The sequence below is a fragment of the Papaver somniferum genome, chromosome 5, assembly GCF_003573695.1.
Source record: "Papaver somniferum cultivar HN1 chromosome 5, ASM357369v1, whole genome shotgun sequence".
Classification (NCBI taxonomy): Eukaryota; Viridiplantae; Streptophyta; class Magnoliopsida; order Ranunculales; family Papaveraceae; genus Papaver; species Papaver somniferum.
This window is the reverse complement of record NC_039362.1, coordinates 184,509,467-184,525,125: the sequence shown is the minus strand read 5'-3', so window position 1 is coordinate 184,525,125 and position 15,659 is coordinate 184,509,467.

The following is a 15,659-nucleotide window of genomic DNA, read 5'->3' as shown; positions in this document are numbered from 1 at the left end:
ACTAGTCGCAACTAGTATCACACCGGGGGTGCGGGTATTAGGTTTTCCAGTTATTAGAGTTCTCCCTTATATAGTCTTCAAATCAGGATTTGCAATCAATGCTACCTTGGTAACAAAGCATTCAATATTTACCGTTAGATGAAAACCTAATTAGACTCAAGCTAATATCTTTCAAACGTTAGATCGAACTTAGCTTGTTACACACAAATGAAAACTGACTCCATTTAGATATGAATAACCATACCTAAACATGTGCATCTTGTTGTCTCAATAATAGTTAACCAAACTTAGCCACATGAATATTTTCATATCAAACTTATTCATCTTAACCATAACTAGTTCAAATGACTCAAATGAAACTAGTTCTAGAGTTGTTCAATTGTTTATATTCTCACAGAAGTATACAAGACACAATTAAAGCAAAATCAATTCATGAACATTATAACCACGGTTTGCAAAAGATTGCATTCCTTAATATATAAATGTATTAATTCATGAACAAACCGATTTTAGAACATAAGCTACTCAAGTATGCAAACGGGTACGCATACCTAAGTGGCCGGATTAAGTTTAGGTTCGCCAATATACGAACGGGTACGCATACCTCCAAACTCAGTTGAATTTCCGGACATGAACTTTACGCCAGTATGCATACGGATATGCTACTAAGTTCCCGGACTTTCATTAACCAACCAGTACGCATACGAGTATGCATACTATGGTTCCCGGACTTTGAATAACATGCAACAGTTTAGCATACAAGTACGCATGCTATGCTATATCCAATCATGGTTAATTGTTCTAAAATCCCATTTCAATCATTGAAACATTCTTAGAAGATGACAATAGCTGTGTCACACAAACTATTAGCTTCAAAGAAATTTTCAAGTGATCAAATGATCAGTACGAAACATTCCGAGTCTACATCAAATGACTGTCTCACACAAATCATGTAAGATGTTACCAGGCGATTTTCACATTATCATATTTTGACTTTCGTCAAGAATATAAGATGAACTTGGTTAAAGAGAAAGCTTACGAACACATATTTCGAGAAATATGTAAGCGAGTTAGATTCAACTAGAAATATCAAATGTGTATAATCGAATTTTATATATCCATACGACTTTTGTCTCAAATAGGAGATATAGTAGATAGAATTTTGAGTGATAAACGATTTCAAGTCTTCACATATCTTTTGTTGATGAAGTTCCACAATCTCCCCTTAGTAGTTCTTCGTCTTCAATCGATGATCGCCGTGAAGTATAATGCTCAATTACACTTACTATCCTAATCCGAGACTTAGGTATAAGTAGACTAGAAATCAAGACTTATAGTTTTGGAAACTAAAATTGACAAACAAGCTTGAGATAGCAACGCTTGCGAGTTCGAACGAGCATTGCTCTAACAATCTCCCCCTTTGTCAATTTTAGTGACAAAACTATAAATACATATGGATTATAAAATAAATAAACTTTGTAGCTTCTCATCCAAATGCTTGATTTCCTTGGTTCTTCAATATTACTTGAAATCTCTGTCACCTCCAAGTACTCTGGTGATTCTAAACGTGTTCAAATCAGCATCATAGTTGTTGAAGATCCGTAGCTATAACAATATATAAAAACAAGATGTTTTCGTATTGTTATATAGTGTCATAGTATTATTACACAATATCAAAGTCCAGTTGTATCACAACTTTGACAACAATACTATGGTGATATGTATCACTCCCACTTAGTCAATACTTCATCTCATATGAAAACCACTCCCCCTTATTACACAACATCAAAGTCCAATTGTATCACAACTTTGACAACAATAGTATGGTGATATGTACCACTCCCCCTTAGTCAATACTTTATTTTATATGAAAACCACTCCCCCTTACATAATGATCCATAAACGATATGTATTTGTAGTGTGAACTACACATTAATTCTCTCCCTTTTTGTAAATATAAATTGGCAAAGGTACGAAAACTAGTGGGATCATAATGAAATTCTCATAGAGATCCTTCATGACTAAAAGAGAATATATCAACTTTGTTTAGATGCAATCATATAGTCAAAACTAAATGCATTCATCAAGGAGTTCATAAAGATACAAGAAAACTCCTACAATATTCCACAACCGCACTCCCCACAAAGATTTGGCAATTAAGCACAATTTCAAAATGAACTCTCCCCCATAAAATGTCATTCCCGAAATAAAAAAGAGCGACCTTACTTTTTCAAGAAAATAAGGATTTCTTTGGACATTAACAAATTACATGAAACATGAATTTGTATCATTAAAAATCAATTAAATTAACCACAAGAGAAACCATGATTAATTTAGTCGGAAATGCTCAACATAAGAGAACTTACGGAGCCGCACAGTACTTTCACATAGAAGTGGATCAGGGAAAGATCAATACTGCGGAATATTTGAAGATTCATTCTATTTTTATCAATATTTGCATAATGATATCATATACTTAATCATTGTAATCGAAAGTTCATCCTATCTTCCATCAATATTTGCAAAATGGCAGAATATGCTTAACTTTTGACATATATGGGACAATCATAGTTCACAGACGCAAACACACATATCCCATAACAATTTTTGCAATATATGAAACCAATAAAGATTAATACTGCAAAATCATCTTCCAAATAAACTTTAGAGTTTAAATAAATAAATCTAAAAACATTGCAAGATGAAAATCGTTGGGAATATCTATGTGTACTCACAATAATTGTTATATCAAACCCTAGTTATCCTTCTTAAAACACATGAATAAATTCTCATAAGAAGTTTCATAGACATCAAGACAAACTCGTAATGCATATACAAGATGATTTGTCCTTAGAGGGTAAAATCAATCTTTTTAGCGCGGATTTGCACCAAGAATAGCTACCAAAGGCGTATAAAAAGATTTTATTAACAAAGAAGAACATACAAAGTCATTAACGACGATATACCGTAATTCACAAAAGATGATTGTGAACATTCAAGAATCCCATATCAATGCGTAATACTGCCCATTATTGAACTTCCTTCTTTGTGATTCACCAACATCATTCTTGTAAAATATACAAATGAGCTTTGAATAGAAGTACTCCAAGAATCCAAGTGCCCAATTCCAAGAGAAGTGGAGCAAGTGCGATGAACAGAGCAAAACGCTCAAAAACAATATACGGGACAAAGACAAATCTTAACTCATCCAAATTCACAAATTCTCATCTCCAATTTGAAGATAATTCAAAGAGGAATATAATGCAAAAAGAATGAAGTCATTCCGAGTTCGGAGGAAGAAGTTACAACCAAAACAAGTTTCTCGAATATCGACGTCTACAGGCCAGTATGCACACCAGTTTGCAAACGAATTTTCGTGACCTGGAGTACTATGCAAATGTGTTTGCAACTAAAATCCCTAGATTTTGATTTTAAATGATGGTATGCCTACCTGGTATGTGTACCATGAAGTCCAAACATCTCGAACTACTATTTTCAAACCTAAATATTTAAGAACCTTAAACACAAATCAAGTTAGGTAGAAATGAACGATAAGAAAGGTACATGGATCATTATAAGTACTCTAAGCAAATGATAAAAACACAAATCTTGTGCAAGTTTGTAGACATACCTTTTATAAAGATCCTGTCGTGAATCCTACGATATTACCAAATATTCAATATCATACCTAACACAATACGTGCGTCCCGATTCTCGTGCTTCCCTCACCGTATACTTAACAGAGCATTCCTTACTGAGGATGCACTTACAACACAATCAACTTGTGTTGAGGTGAACAATGTCTTGCTAACCATAAGTGACTGAAACAGACTTTTCCGTAACTATGGATTTTTCACCATCTATAATTTTTGGCTTATTCTGTTTCACTTTTGTATTATCATGAAAGAGATCACTTTTAGAACCTTTCACATAAAATCCATTTTTCCAAAGAACCTTTAAAGCTCCAACATCATGGATACTGCCTTCTTCATAGTCATGGAATTTTCTGGGAGATCATTCCTTTTCACACTCAAAGCATCATTAGCTTTCTTTGGTACCCACTTTTGAGTGTGTTTAGCAACAATATGAACCTTCATACCATTACTTTCTTCTATATTTCTCGGAAGAGAATTGGATTGACTATTCTTTTGCAACTTAGTATTTCTCCAATTGGGAGCATCATATCTTGTCATCGTCTTTACGAAGTTATCCTTTTGATAACCATTACGATTATGAAAAGGATTCGTATGACGTTTACAGGCAAACCTAGGTTTATCACAACACTGATTCCTTTGCGTAAAGGTTGGACAGTTACAACCTGTAACGTTAAGGGGATTAGTCTTAACATATGATATTGGTTTCACAACTTCTTGTGATGCCCAAACAAGAACATCATGAAGTTTCTCATTCCTTATACGGAAAAGACATCTCCTTTCCAGGTGACCTTTATTTCCGCAATAGTGGCAAACATAACGAATGTTCTTACCTCAATCTATGTGTACTGACTTATGAGGTTGATTTACTTTGCTATTTAGAACCTTAACTGTCGGTGAAGGTATTTTAATTTTTCCATCAGTGGAAACCTTTTGTTGAGAAGAATCACTAGCCTTGACAAATTTCACCTCTTTGCTAATACTTGGAGCATCTATTCCTTTACAGCCCAATCCTCGTGTATCACGATGATTTTTACTTGCTCCTAGCATAGTGGTTAATTTGCTTGAACTAGTGTTGAACTTTTTCAAGTCATCTTCCAACATCTTGATTTTATCAAGAGCAGCAGCTAAATCAGCCCCAAGGCATTTTTCTCGAGCGAGATAAACGCTTTCTCTATCATCAAAATTAATTTGTTGAGAGTTCATCCTTGCTTCAGATTCTGCAAGTTTTTCTTCCAACGAAAAGTACTTTTGATAAAGATTATCACATTCAAGTGACTTCATACGTAGGTTTTCCTAAGAATCCTTGAGGATCGATTCGTTAGAACGGTTCGAAACATAAACACCTATGTAACATATTCTCAAATTCTTGTTGCACGACAGAGATTATTCAGAAAAGGTGTGACATGAGAAGTTTTCATCTTCTTCTTTTCCACCGAATCCAATTGCTTAACATACTCCGAGACTTCCTCATCATCATCTTTATCAATATCTGAATCACCTTCATCAGAAAGTTCATCCAACTTTTCTTCTAGGCGTGATTCCCAGTTATCAACAGTTTCTACATCAAGAGAATGTTTAGATATTGACCTAGATGTGACAGTTCTCTCAGGTGAATCCAAGCTTTGAAAAACATCTGGTAATTTCTGAACTAGTACGTTATTAGAGATAGACTCGTCCATAAAATCAGATTGCTACAAAAACAGATTTATAAGGTCTTAAACGTGTTTTCCTTCTCTGATACCAATTGAAAATGCGGGGGTCTAACAACCACACCCAATATTTCGTTTAGGCGATCTGTATGGACTAACTCCAATATATTTCCAAGAGAATCAACTAGACAGTCATACTTAATCAAGGAAAATACATCCAAGAGTTATATCTCAATTTCTCAGATCAATATGCAATCGAACAAATAAAAATCTGTGAGCCGGATTTATATGAGAAATAACTTGGAAGGTACCAAAGACCAATATCTAAGTGTCAATCAATTTATTTCCACAACCAAAGGTTGGATTATATGATTGATTGAGCTACGCAAAACCTATGATATTTCAATTATATAAAAATATAATGCGGAAAAGAAATAACATAGACACCAAAAACTTTGTTAATGAGGAAACCGCAAATGCAGAAAACCCCCGGGACCTAGTCCAGATTTGAACACTATATTGTATTAAGCCGCTATTGACTCTAGCATACTACCAATTAACTTCGGACTGGAATGTAACCAATCTCACACTGATCAAGGTACAGTCGCGTTCCTTACGCCTCTGAATCCCAGCAAGACTCTGCGCACTTGATTCTCTTAGTTGATCTCACCCACAACTAAGAATTTCTACCCAAATTCGAAGACTTGATAAACCAATCTGCCTCACAAAGAAAAGTCTATTGAATAGATAAATTTGTCTCCCATAGAAATACCTATGTTTTTTGCTCTGTCTTTTGATAAATCAAGGTGAACAGGAACCAATTGATACACCAGTCTTATATTCCCAAAGAACAGCCTAGTAATATCAATCACCTCACAATAATCTTAATTGTATGGTAGCGAAACAAGATATTGTGGAATTATAAACGATGAGACGAATATGTTTGTGATTACTTCTTATCTTGCCTATCGGAGATTAAATCTTGAGCAAATCTTAGAGAAGATAGTACTCAATACGATAGAAAACAGCAAGATCAGAACACGCAACTACAGATAAAATAGTTGGGACTGGCTTCATAATCCCAACAAAGTCTTCAAGTCGTTAACCTACAGGGTTTTGGAAAAACCCTAAAGTTAAAGGAGAATCGACTCTAGTCGCAACTAGTATCACGCAGGAGGTGTAAGGATTAGGTTTCCCAGTTACTGGAGTTATCCCTTATATAGTCTTCAAATCAGGGTTTGCAATCAATGCTACCTTGGTAACAAAGCATTCAATATTGCCTGGTTCAGGTCTATTTACATACTTATTGCAATTTTTTGTTTGTTTCAGGATCTTTGCAACTCCGAAAGTTGGCCCTATCTTGTTAAATTTAATTGGCCCAGTTAGAAAAGATGAGCTTATGTTTCCACCTTTAGCTTTAATGCGACTTGCATTTCTGCGTCCTCAGCTCGAGTCGAGGTTAACACCTCTAGCAGTCTCAATTAATCATGTTTCACAGTTTTGTGTTCTATGATACTATTCTCAAACTTAACTTCCAAATGTATACATGTTGATGATAATGTATTCTATTTTACAAGCAACTGAGAGGTTTGAGGTTGTATACCCTGTCCTAATAGAGTTGGCTCTTACTAGTTCACCATGATGCAAAGCAAAAAGCATTACCCAGCAGATATTAGCTCAAAGCTGTAGGGAATAGTGAGTTAAGTTCTCCCTTTTAGATTACTTACTTTCAATAGGACCAAGTGCTGTAATTCTTAGAAGGCTGGAAATTATTTTGAGAAGGTGGTCATAAGAGGAAGAACAAGTGTAAGAAGTAGGTCCTGCAATCTTTCCATGTTATTTAATGTATGTATGGTTTTTAATTTCTAGTTTGTCCCCCATGTTGTTTCAGGAACCTGTGTGACATGTTACAAAACAAGTAGCAGCTAAGAAGGAAAAACCAGAATCTAACTTCTCTGAATCGGATTTGATAGTGATTCTGAGAAAGTAAGTACCTTTTTCTTTTTGTGGGTTTGTTTATTTTGCATTTAAAAGATGTTATGTTTGACAAAAGTTTATGTCTCTTAACTGCTTCTATATCTAAAAAGTTTTTCAGCTCCTCTAACTAAGAATGGAAATTTCAAGAAGAAAAAGAATCAAGTACTGATGATAGTTCAGATGATTCAAGCTCTGAGGATGTGAGTTTTTGTGGACCATTTGTAATATATAATAAGTTCAGTATTCTTGGAGAACTAAAGTCATTTGAAAGTGTTCTATTTTTCTTATTGGTTTTATTGGGTTGGTTGAGTTATTGATAAAAAGAAAATCCATTGATGCAGCAGCCAGTTGCAAAGAAAGTTTTTCCTTGCACCAGCAACAAAGAAGCAAGAATCCAGTGATGATGACAATTCAAATAACTCATAAGGGTTACATAGTAAGTAGATGGTGTAGTAATTTGAAAGTATCATGAGTTTTTGGAACATATTTTGTATGCTAATACATATCGATACTTGTTCTAATGTAGGCACAAATGAGGGAACAAGATGGGTTAGATGAGAATGGTAAGCAACCATCCCCTACTCATGAAATCTATGTGATTGTATTACCTACATGCCGACATAAACTTGTAAGAACTATAGGAAATGGTCATTGACCTGTGTTCTAGTTCCGTGTGAATGCATTATGAGAATGTATGTGGTGATTGACAACACTGAGAAAAGTCTAGTGTATTTAAATCCATCTTTATGTGTATGTTGTATCAGATAAGGATAAGACTACACCTAACTTCTTAAAACGACTGTGCAGGTACTAGAAACACCATCACCTAGTGTTATTCTGATGCCCATACACGATCAATCTTTGAATCCTTGCGTTATTACAACTACAGCAAGAGGAACCAGTTCACAATGTCAATGAAGAAGTCCACTTGCAAGTACAATTGAAGCACCAGCACTGAGCACATCTTTAAGCTAGGGTTAGAGGTAATTTTGACTGGTGATGTTGGAATACCAGTAGATATAAAGCAGGCATAACATCTGTCTAGTATATGGCACGTGAACTAAATCATTTTTTTAACACATGAATGTCTTGTATGTGTTTCAGCCATTCAATTTGGTGAGTGATTACATTGTAAATGATTTATAATGTTTCCTGGATGTATTGTAGTTTCAGAAATAGGAATGGTTACAATAAGTTGCAGTCTCAAAATTTGAATTTGAAAATATGGATGGCTTGAAATTCCCAGGTGACCGGAACCTGGCATTTCCAGGTGACCGGAACTGGCATTCTCAGGTGACCGGCTTCCAGGCGAGGATCACCTGAAAGTGCCAGTATTTTTTTATTAAAATCTAACGAATTCCTAACGTATGAAATGGGTTAGACTATTTTGAAAAAACAAGACACATGTCATCTCTTTATTAGTCACCTGAACTGTTATACAAAGAGTTAGGAAACATTATAACATAATCTCTACATTACAAGTAAATATGAAGTGTAAAATGTCAATAGTTAGGAAAAAAGTTGTAATGAAATATGTGTGTTAGCCTATTTAGTTTTCCTAATGAACTTAAAGAGTTAGATAAAATACTAACACATTATATAACTGCCTATGGGTAACCATTTTTCTTAGTTAGGGAAATTAGCTCTACTTTTTTTGTAACACTTTTCTTCTATAAGGAAATCCTTGATTTGGTGTAGTGGTTAGATGAAAACCTGATTAGATTCAAGATAATATCTTTCAACTGTTAGGGCGAACTTAGCTGGTTGCACACAAATGAAAAGTGACTTCATTTAGATATGACTTCAACAATAGTTAACCGAAGTTAGCCATATGAACAATTTCATATCAACCTTATTCATCTTAACCGTAACTAGTTCAAATGATTCAAATGAATCTAGTTCTAGAGTTGTTCAATTGTTTATATCCTCATAGAAGTATACAATACACAATTGAAGCAAAATCGATTTTGATTCACTTGAATCAACTCATGACCATTATAGCAACGGTTTTCTAAAGATTGTGTTCCTTAATATATAATGTATTAGTTCATGAACAAACCCATTTTAGAACATAAACTACTCAAGTATGCAAACGGGTGCGCATACCTAAGTGGCCGAACTAAGTTTGGGTTCGCCAGTATGCGAACGGGAACGTATACCTCCAAACTCAGTTGAATTTCCGGACATGAACTTTGCGCCAGTACGCATACGGGTATGCATACTAAGTTCTCGGACTTTCATTAACCAACCAGTACGCATACGGGTATGCATGCTATGGTTCCCGGACTTGGAATAACATGCAACAGTTTAGCATACAAGTACGCATATTGTGCTATATCCAATCATGGTTAATTGTTCTAAACTCACATTTCAATCATTGAAACATTCTTAGAAGACGAAAATAGCTATCTCACACAAAATATTAACTTCAAAGCAATTCTCAAGTGATCGAATGATCAATACGAAACATTCCGAGTCTACATCAAATGACTGTCTCACACAAAGCATGTAAGATGTTACCAGGCGATTTTCACATGATCATCTTTTGACTTACGTCAAGAATATAAGATGAACTTGGTTAAAGAGAAATCTTACCAACATATATTTCTAGAAATATGTAAGCGACTTAAATTCAGCTCGAAATGTCAAATGTGTATAATCGAAGTCTATATAGCTATACGGCTTTTGTCTCAAATAGGAGATATAGTACATAAACTTTTGAGTGATAGATGAGTTCAAGTCTTCACATACCTTTTGTTGATGAAGTTCCACAAGCTCCCCTTAGTAGTTCTTCGTCTTCAATCGATGAACGACGTGAAGTCTAATGCTCAAGTACACTTACTATCCTAATCCGAGACTTAGCTATAAGTATACTAGAAATCAAGACTTAAAATTTTGGCAACTAAACTTGACAAACAAGCTTGAGATAGCAACGCTTGCGAATTCGACCGAGCAGTGCTCTAACAAAAACTATGAGGATGGCTAGTGAAGTTGCGGGCTGCAGTTGCATTGGTGTGTTTTACTAATGAAAATTTTGACTGATTTGCTTCTTTACAACAATCAATAACTATGAATATGATTTTTATGATTGAAGTTATCAATTGTGCAAAGTTTGTTTGTTGTAAATCAATTTTGACATTCAAAATCAACATAACATGAATTCAATATGAAATCTGAGCGGGCGTAATCTTCGTTCTGTTGAATCAGGGGTGGAACCAGGGATATGCTAACCCTGGATCTACAAGCCTTCCCCCGATATCCCAAATGATTGTTTTCATAGCCTATTCTAGTTGGGCCAAAATTTGTGTCTTAAATCTAACCTTGAGCCTGGTGTAAATTTTACATAAGCCCATGATTCCTAGTTTCGCCACAATATCAAATTTGTATCCCTATTCAAATTATATCAAATTTAAAATCATTGGAAAAAAAGAAGAAATATTTTGTCTTTTATCAAGAGATTGATATCATGAGGATCGCTAGTATGCTAGCACGACAACCTGTTCAACTAATGTAGTAGTGCGCCGTTGGAGCTTGGCTTGTTAGGTTTCCAACTAGCTTCTTCCAAATAAATAAATAGATTATAGAATTTTGATATTTATGTATAAATTTTGAATTTTCTTTATACTAAATCAGGGTAAAATATATTGATAATGGAACAAAACTAGCACAAAAGAGGGGGATCCCTGAAAGTTATAAAGATTCTAATAAGTCGTCGAGTACTAGTCCACATTATTGACTGTCAAAATAAAAGGAAAGCTTGTGACCACAAGCAAAACCAAAACAATATTTTTAAGTGTTGCCAATTATGCGGAACCCTATTTAAAGAAATAGGGTTCTTAGGGCGATTCTAGGTTTTCATCACCTTGGATGATTTTTTCTTCGTTTCATGAACGATTCTTTCTCTCTACTTCACTCAAATCATTAGTATCTCGTTTGAATACAAATTTTGTTACATATCTCTGCTGTAATCTTTTTTAAACTAAAAATAAAATAAAATTGATAATCTCTCGCTTTACCACCATGGAATCTACATCCAACCAAAAATATGTAGAAGATCTCGTCAATTGTATGAGAGGGCTACTACAAGAGGAACCACCTGATTCAGTAATTCTACCAGAAGAAGAACCAGATGATACAAACCTCAATTGGAAGAGAAGTCTGCTTATTAAGATTGGTTATGGAAAAGAATATGGTAGATTTGTTGAAAAGGGCTTGGAGACCAACTGGTCTAATTAACATTTCAGTCTTTGATCAAGGTGTTTACAAAGTTAACTTTGAATATACTTGCGAAATGGGAGCTGCTATCACTGGATCACCGTGGTCGATAAATGATGTTCTCATGTCTCTAGTGATATGCGATCCGGAGAAACTCCCCTCTGATTATAGTTTTCAGTTCGTGGATTTTACTATCCAATTACACGGACTTCCTATCAGCGCACTTACATCAAAATATCCTAGCAGTCCTGAAGATACTGCTAAATGGGGAAGATATGCCAGGGTTCGTGTTAACCTGGATATTAAAAAACCAATCAAAAAGGATATAAAAGTCACTCTAGCATCAAAGAAGGAGGTAATGGCTCAAATCAAATATGAGAAATACCAAAATCCTGTTATCACTGTGGTTTTATTGGTCATTTGATGAAGCAGCGTCCTATCTTGTCAAAAGATTGTGATAAAATCTTTGAAAGAGGTTCTGAAGAATTCATTAGATATGTGTCAGACAAAAAGCAATGCTAGGTTCTCTGATGATGTCAAAGCAAACTCAAGAGGCAATATATCAATTCCCGCTTCAATTGTTTTACCAGAAATCATCAGTATCAGTAATCTTCCTATTCCTAATCATGAAAATCAAATCTCATCTTCCGTGATCGTCAGACCCACATCATCACTGGTCGAGAATCACTCCGTCTCTACAGCTTCCCCTCTCACAAATCCTGTTATAACGGATGAGTTAAATTCCACAATAATTTCATGCAAGAATTCTCTCATCACCGTAAATCCCCTCATCTCCTCCTGCCATATCACCAGCAATTAATAAAACCGTTACTTCCGCCGATTCAACTCACATCTCAGTCGCTGAACCCACCACCCCTCCTCCTAATCCAAAAACCGTCAATCCTGACCCTAATCCATTACCTCCGAACTCTACCATAATAAGTCCATCCACCTCAACCACTACTCTTTCAAGCCCATTAGCCCACAGTCCCACCCAAATCCACATCCTTACTACAATAAATACTCTTTATCTCACATCCTTACTCCAATAAATACTCTTTATCTCGAGAAATCCCTTATCTCTGTCTCTTCTTCCCCGTCTCAACCTAAAACTGCGTCTAAATTCCAATCAATCAATCCAAAATCCGACACCCAAAATTCCAATTTAGATGCTAGCAAAAAAACCAAAAAGAAAGGTTGGAAGATAAAAGTCAGGGTCATCTCTGCCTCTCACAATAATCTCCACTTTCAACCTTCTGGTTCAAAAAGGTCTCATGATCCGATGGAATGTGATCCTCCATCAAAGATACCTAATATCAATCGGGATGTGGTGGCTATCCCTGAAAAGCCACAAGTCCATGCTAGTGATGTCTTGGAACTGCAGTGGGCTGGGGAATGTCATGATGATGCGTGTCGTAACCACAACAAATTAATTAATATTTTTCCACCTCATTAACAAGTAATATAGTGTAGTCAAGTTCGTTCCCACGAGGAGCAAGAGGTTTTAGTTGTTTAGTTGTCACAAAAAAGGGGAGATTGGTTTTAGATTTTAAAAACAAAAGAAAGTAAATAAAGCAATTAAAAGTTTAAGTTGAAATCAATAAGAGAGATTAGATCAAGGAATCCTTCTTCGTTGCAAAACAATGATTCAATTTATATTCTTTTCCACTTTTTATTAGTCACAGAATATCACCAACCGTAGGTAAAGCAGCTAGCTCAGTGCAAAACCCCTAAATCCCTAGTATCACCGGATACAGAAGTTCCCGACTACCGGATTCTATTCACCAAACCACCTAGTAGTAGCTCACTCAAGATTTAATTTAGTTAAACGCATTAAGATTTATGAATTTATTAGGTTGATATTAGTAGTTAGATTCTTAGCTCAAGGTCTACTTGCTAACGTTGTTTCCACACACAATTGCTCCACGGAATCCCTCCCCAAGGTCTCGTGTTTGCTACTTATGTAAAGAGTCAAGAAACGATTACTTATCCCCTAACTTTCACTAGCTTTAGATCAATTAACAAATCAATTTAGTTGGCCACCTAAACAATCTATCAATCAACCATGAATGTATAAACATTCCTATTAGTAAAAACAAATGATAATCATGTGAAAAACTTCAAAGTAGATTTAAAAACTCAAAACATGGTAAGAACTAGGAATTCATCCTCAACCAATAAGAAAATTATCTACTCATGTTTTTGAAATTCAAACAAATAATTAAAGGGAGAATTTTTAAAGTTCACACAAATAATTAAAAGAAGAATTTTGAAAGCAAGCAAAAACATGAGTGTTGTGTGTGTCAAAAAATGTGTATAGAAAATTAAAGAACTTCTCTATTTATAGGCTTCAATTTGCTTGCAATCCTCTTAGGAATAGAATCCCTTTCCATTTATAGCTCAACTTCCAATCCAAGTATTTCTAAAATCTTCCGTCTTCTCTTTGCATATTCAAGCCAAATTCTTCATCTAATTCCAAGTCGAAGTCTTCACACCACATGAGAGAGACTCCTATTATTTTGGATCGCCAGAAAAGTCCTTGGGATCACCGGATTTCAGCCGAAAAAATCACTGCCGGCAACTTGAGATTCTTCACCGCAGAAGGAATATACCGTCTCTGCTCTGTTAAAGTTAACGGTCTTACTGGTCTTACTCAATGAGTCACTGAGTCAACTCGTCAGACTGAAAAACCGACAGAGTTCCTTTTGATTTCTGGCTATTCCCGGCCAATTTCAGGCCTTTCTTTCTTCACCTGTTACAAGCCTAGCATACATCTAACATTATCAAATCCTTTAATTCAGCTTCCACCTGCATACAGTTCAACCCACATTCACATCACCATATTTTGCATATCAAACCCTAGTTTCATCAACCCTTGATAATCAGCAGCATCAATACCCATCGATCTATGGTAACCACAAACAACATTCTCTGGATTTCACTCAATAATCCATCTCAACCCATTTAAAACTTCACCCATCGTTTCAGAGACAAACTCATCTTCTTTATTCAACAGAGATCCCCAATTTCTTCTCAGCATCATCAATCGATTCAACAGAAACCAATTCAAACCCACCTGCAAATACCCATTTCTCAATTCTTCGAATCCCACATATCTAACTTCAATTCAAGAACAACAGATTCATCTTCTACAGCCACTAACCATCTCCATCATTTGGAACACAAATTCAGCCCCAAAATTCCTCCATTGATCGATTCGATCCAAACCCCATCTCTGATTCTTCTTCTTCTCCAATTTCTTCTTCCAATCCAGATCCCTTTTTGTTTCTTCGAGAACACCAACCCTAATTTCTAAATCCATCCATCTGCTATCTACTTCATCTCCATGTCTTGCTCGAATCAACAACACCAACCACCACCACATCTCATCATTCTTCTTCAATCAGTCTTGATTCAACAACAATGGCTTCGATTTCTCTCATCTCGGTTCAAGTAGCAGTAGCCGCTGCTTTAATTTCAGGTGAAATAGGGATTGTGAACGAAAGACGGTGTCTCTCGTATTTAGGGTAGGTTGGATTTGGGTGAGATTTAGACACCCAACTGTAGAACCACCTAGCTGGCATCCCCTTAGCCTCAGCTGGTATGTATTTAATACACCTCCAAAAGAGTTGTCCCTTATCCTTAACTGGGCTCCAGATAATGTTCTCCCATGAAATGGCAAGTTTGTCCTTTTCGCACAAATTGGGTGATTTCTTCTTCTTTTCCTCCGTGCGACTCCAAAATACCTAAAATACTCAAAAAAAACGTAAAATACAAAATTCACCAGAAAAAATAGCAAATAAAACATAACTACTACATAGTAAATTAGGTGTTTTAGACACCTATCAAATTCCCCCACACTTAGACTTTGCTAATCCTCGAGAAAATAAACTAAAACTTACAACTTCAAAGCGTTCCAGCGTCCCAAGCATCCAAAGAGCTATGAGGACATAAAGTTTCTGCACGCTAGTAATAAGAAGTTAGAAATACTAAAGAACATATTCTCATTCTTAAATGTTGAGTGAGAAATAACCACACCATAATGAGAGAACGCGTGTTTGAGAGCGATCAATAAGCATTTCGCCTCGACTTCTACCTCACCAAAAAGGTTTTTATGAAATTGCACTCAAAGGACGTACTTTTATGGTTCTCATATGTGTGC